The sequence below is a fragment of the Papio anubis genome, chromosome 9 (assembly GCF_008728515.1).
Source record: "Papio anubis isolate 15944 chromosome 9, Panubis1.0, whole genome shotgun sequence".
Lineage (NCBI taxonomy): Eukaryota > Metazoa > Chordata > Mammalia > Primates > Cercopithecidae > Papio > Papio anubis.
The window spans coordinates 89748426-89754148 of NC_044984.1; the positions used below are offsets into that span (position 1 = coordinate 89748426).

At 41.3% G+C, this 5723-nt stretch overlaps 1 non-coding gene across 1 annotated transcript; it reads right to left on the minus strand.

Annotated features, from left to right (window-relative positions):
- Window positions 1–1718: 1718 nt before the first annotated feature.
- On the minus strand, window positions 1719–1790 carry TRNAM-CAU. Its single transcript has one exon. It is a non-coding gene; the product is annotated as a tRNA-Met (tRNA).
- Window positions 1791–5723: the final 3933 nt, after the last annotated feature.

The following is a 5723-nucleotide window of genomic DNA, read 5'->3' on the forward strand; positions in this document are numbered from 1 at the left end:
GTATTTAATCATATGGAATTTTTTGTCAATTATTTTAAAGGATTTTACAATAACCCAACTATAGATTTATATATGTGTGTATTGTTGTTCCTTCTAAGCTTAAGAAGTCTCTAATAAAATCCGTACTTCCTTATATCTTTTTGTTTGTGTGCCTTTTTTATTCTTCTCTTTGCCATATAGATTAGTACCAAAAGGTAAAAATCTCTTTTTCTTCATCTCTGTTTTTCTTCATTATTTTTCAGAATTTGTTAATATGCCAAAATATGGCAGTTGTCTGGGAAAGCCATTGATTCATTGCTCCAAGTTTTGTTTGTTCATGTAAGTGCCTCATATGATAATTTATCACAGTGAAAACAGCAGCGTAAATTTTAAAGTTCCATTTTTGTGATTCCCAGTGATTGTTAGCCACTGAATACGTTCTGGGCATGTTATATTTATTGACTTACATAACCTCCTTGACAGAAAAGACACTGACACCAAGAAGGTCATGAACACCTGATGAAGCATACTTTGACAGGTCAAATTAATGTTATTGGTTTGAACCTTTCTAGGCTTACCCACACTCTTAGGAACATTCACGGAAACTCCAAAATAGCTCTGTATACTAAAGCTAGTTAAAGAGAAAGTGGCCTCCCTTGAACTGGACTTTTAACTAATAAGCCATTTCTTTCCAGAAAAGATTTAAGGCAAGGAATAAATATCCATAAAGGCAATTTTTGAAACTTGACCCTTGTCTAGAATTTTCTAATTAAAAGTATGAGATAAGGTAGAATATGTGTAATTACTGGATTCTGAAGTCATTGGGTAGGAAATATCCCATATGGTAGTCATTCCTTGTCTTCACAATTTGCTTTTGAAGGTCTTTAGCAGATGTGCTATAGCCATTGAAAATTAAGTTGGCAAATGGTAATTTTGCCCGAATGTACATCTGTAAAAGTTAATGAACATTTTCAGAATCTGGTCATTAAAAAGTAGTCCTATTTAAAAGAAGATCTCCAAATGTGTCTTTTTGAGAAAATGTTCATGGTATACACATAAAATAGTCATCATACATGTTCCTAGAAGTATATTACTAGAAGATATTGTTTAAAGGTAAGAAAACAGACTCAGTAGTTTTCTCACTCAGTCACACACACAAAGTGTCAGAACCAGTATCCTAATTAGATCCTAAGAGATACCAACATCTGCTCTTCATCGTTATGACAAACTGCCTATGTATATACATTTCATTTTATAGCTAACCTCTAGGAGACAGTACAGATACCTTGAATTTGGTTTTTTCATGTTCTTTTTCTAAAAAGAGATAGGGTCTCACTATGTTGCCCAGGCTGGTCTCAAACTCTTAGGCCCAAGTGATCCCCTGCCTCAGACTTGTGAATAGCTGGGATTACAAGTGTGAGCCACTGTGCCAGGCAAAGAGCCCTTAAATTTGCAAGTCATTAAACTTGAATGCTGGATTAAAAACTACTTCTCTAAAACTCAGGCAAATCACTTAACCATATTGAGCCACAGTTTCTCCTGTAACAACAGACAACATTATGATTTATAAATGGAAAAAGACCTCTGAAAGCCTCTTCCATTTTTTTTTTTTTTTTTAAGTAGTGACAGGGTTTCACCGTGTTAGCCAGGATGGTCTCGATCTCCTGACCTCGTGATCCGCCCGTCTCGGCCTCCCAAAGTGCTGGGATTACAGGCGTGAGCCACCGCGCCCGGCCAGTTAGCAGAGGATGGTTTCGATACATCGACCTCTGGGTTATGGGCCCAGCACGCTTCCGCTGCGCCACTCTGCTGCTCTTCCATTTTTAAAACTCTGTTCCTCTATTCTTAATAAAACGATACAACTGTACTAGGTAAAGCCAAGTTTGTCCTTCTGTGCAAGAGAGTTGCAAGAGAGAGCTTATTTTTAGGCACAGTAAATAACTTGAGAATATTCAACTGTCAGAGGTTGGACAGAAAGAATAAGAGGGGACTTGCGAGGCCGAAGCAGGCGGATCACTTGAGGTCAGGAGTTCAAGACCAGCCTGGCCAACATGGTGAAACCCTGGCTCTACTAAAAATACAAAAATTAGCTGGATGTGGTGGCACGTGCCTGTAATCCCAGCTACTCGGGAGACAGACAGGAGAATTGCTTGACCCTGGGAAGAGGAGGTTGCAGTGAGCCGAGATTGCGCCACTGCACTCCAGCCTGGGCAACAGAGGGAGACTCGGTAAGAAAAGGTGGCAGGGGAAGGAGACCCTAGTTAAAAAAAAAAAAAAAAAAAAAATGTAGCTAGTTCCAGCACAGAACTTAATACTGTTGAGGGCAAAGTATACCCTTATATTTTCAAGCAGTCCAATGCAAGTACTTGAAAGGTAAAGTGTACACATTCAAAAGGAACAATAGCTCCCTGTGATTACATGTTATTCCTTTCTCCTTAGATAGCATAATCTTCTCATTATGAAGGGATGTCCTATTGCAAGGTTTTCTTTGTGGGTATGCAAGTTTCTGGCTTATCTTCATTTCTGAAACAAAAGAATCTATTTCTTATTTCATGTCTGGAACCATCTATGAAGCCATTGTTGGCTGTAACTGAGTTGTGTGGTTCCTTGATCTAAAATAGTTTGTCTCTGTTCTTTAGCACCCATGCCTGGCTATTAGCCATGAAGCAATTTATCTTGCTTGAACTTTCATGATAGCCAATGACAAGATTACAATACAAAATACATATGTGAATATTTTATAAGATCTGAAGAACTTAATGATTATTTCTAAACAGTGACATAAGGATGATTTTTAGCCAGTCTTTTTCCCCCAAAATGAACATGAAATACTTGTATAATTGGGGGGGAAAGATGAAATTTTAAAAATTGATAAGGACCAGGTGTAGTGGTTCATGCCTTTAATCCCAGCACTTAAGGAGGCTGAGATGGGAGAATCACTTGAGCACAGGAGTTTGAGACCAGCCAGGGCAACATTGTGAAACCCCATCTCTATGAAAAATAAAAAATTAGTCTGGCATGGTGGCAACACATCTGTAGTCTCCGCTACTTGGGAGGCTAAGATGAAAGGATTGCTTGAGCCCAGGAGGTTGAGGCTGCAGTGAGCCGTGATTGTGCCACTGCACCCCAGCCTGGGTGACATATCAAGACTCTCAAAAAAATTTGTTTTCAATATGTTGATAATGTTTCATTCTTATTTGGGGCTTATATTCACCCATAAGAAGAAAGTTTTCCATTCTGTATATATTCAAGCTATCACCTCATAGACCTAACCTGGGGCCTAGAGAAACCAGGGCAGGGCTGTGTGGTGTTCAGTTCTTGCACGAATAGCTTAGTCTGATGATGTTTTATTGAGTTTTAATTTTAGTAGAACTTCAAAACCTGGAATAATCTAACCCAGAGGTTCTCAGCATTTTAACAGCCAAGAACCCATGATACTCACTGTGGGTGTCATGTTTTGAAGGCTTTCTACCACAAAATCTACGCTCATTAAAAGCCCTATAATTCGTGCATACACATGTACACACACACACCCCTTTAAAAATTAACCAAAGCCAGCCTGGCATGGCGGCTTACACCTGTAATCCCAGCACTTTGGGAGGCCAAGGCAGGTAGATCACTTGACCCCAGAAGTTCAAGACCAGCCTGGACAACATGGGAAAATCCCATCTCTACAAAAAATACCCCCCCAAAAAATTAGTCACGTGTGATGGCACATGTCTGTAGTCCCGGTTACCTGGGAAATTGAGATGGGAAAATCACCTGAGCCCAGGAGGTCAAGGCTGCAGTGAGCCTTGATTGCACACCACTGCACTCCAGTCTGAGCAACAGAGTGAGACCCTATCTCAAAAAAATGAAATAAAAATTAATCAAAGCCATAATGGCCACTCAGAGTTTGTGTGCTGCATGCCAGGCACTGTTTGGTGCTGAAGACAGAGCAGGGAACAAAGTTTCTGCCCTCATTGAATACTAGAGGGGAAAGTTAGTAAATATATATTGAGAGGCAGGTGATGGTAAATGCTGTATGGAAAATAAAGCTGAACATGAGGGGTTATGGGGAAATGAAGAATACTTTTTTATACAAGGTGGTCAGACATGAAGGGAGTGAGGGAACCATCTCCACAAATACCACAGAGAGAAGAGTTTCCCAAAAGTAGTGACAGGTAAGTGACTAAAGCCCAGTGAGAACAGGGCCAGCAAGGTCAAGGAGCACCTTGTAATGAATGGAATATGGTTTTACTCTTAATGAGATGGGAAGCCACTGAAGGGTTGTAAGCAATGGAGTTGACATGATTTGACTTAGGTTTGAAAAGCATTATTAAGTTTAAAAAGCATTCTTTTTCATGGAAGTCTGACAGGGGTGGGGAGAAGGGAGACCTATTGGTTATTGCAGTGATCTATGTGAGGGAGGATGGTTGGTGGTGAAGGTCATGAGGAGGGTCAAATTCTGGATATATGGTGAAGGCAAGGCCGAGAGGGTTTGCTGATGTAATGAATCTAGTCTGAGAAAGGGGAAGTCTAAGTGATTCTAAGGTGTTCAGTCTAAGCATCTGGAAGAACAGAGATCCTTTTCTGAGATGGGACAGGCAGCTGGTTTTGGATAGGTTCAGTATGAAATAGCTATTAATCATCAGGTGGAAATGTTGATAAGCAGTTTGATATAAGAGTCCAAGTTCAACCGGGCGCGGTGGCTCACGCCTGTAATCACAACACCTTGGGAGGCTGAGGCGGGCGGATCACGAGGTCAGGAGATCGAGACTATCCTGGCTAACACGGTGAAACCCCATCTCTACTAAAAATACAAAAAATTAGCCGGGCATGGTGGCGGGCGCCTGTAGTCCCAGCTACTCAGGAGGCTGAGGCAGGAGAATGGCGTGAACCTGGGAGGCGGAGGTTGCAGTAAGCAGAGATCGTGCCACTGCACTCCAGCCTGGGTGACAGAGCCAGACTCCGTCTCAAAAACAAAAAAAGAGTCCAAGTTCGAGAGAAAGATCCAGACTGGTAAATGTCAGCATGTTGGATGGTGTTTAAAGTCATGAACATAGCCTGCAGCAGGAGGATTGTTTGAAGCCAAGCATTCAGGGCTGCAGTGAGCTATAATCATGCCCCTGTATTCCAGCCTGGGTGACAGAGCGAGACCCTGGCTCCAAATAATAATAATAATACCGACCAGGCACAGTGGCTCATACCTGTAATCCCAGCACTTTGGGAGGCTGAGGTGGGTGGATCATTTGAGGTCAGGAGTTCAAAATTAGCCTGGTCAACATGGTGAAACCCCACCTCTGCTAAAAAATTACAAAAATTAGCCAGGCGTGGTGATGCATGCCTGTAATCCCAGCTATTTGGGAGGCTGAGGCAGGAGAACCGTTTGAACCCAGGGGATGAGGTTGCAGTGAGCTGAGACTGCGCCACTGTACTCCAGCCAGAGTGACAGAGCAAGACTCTGTCTCAAAACAATAATAATAATAATAATAATAATAATAATACCAAAGTCATGAACATAGGTTGGAGTACTGTCAGAACTCTGACATCCTTGGGGAATCTACATTTCAGAGGTTAGGAGACAAAAAGGAACTTGCAAAGGAGACTGAAAAAGAGCAGTTGGTGACAGAAGAAGTGGTGTTCTAGAAGGTGAATAACATTTTATTATAAAAGAGGCCATGATTAACATGTCAAAAGCTGCCATAACATCAAGAAAGATGGGGCCATTTGTATATCTTTTTTGAATAAATGTCTGTTCAGGT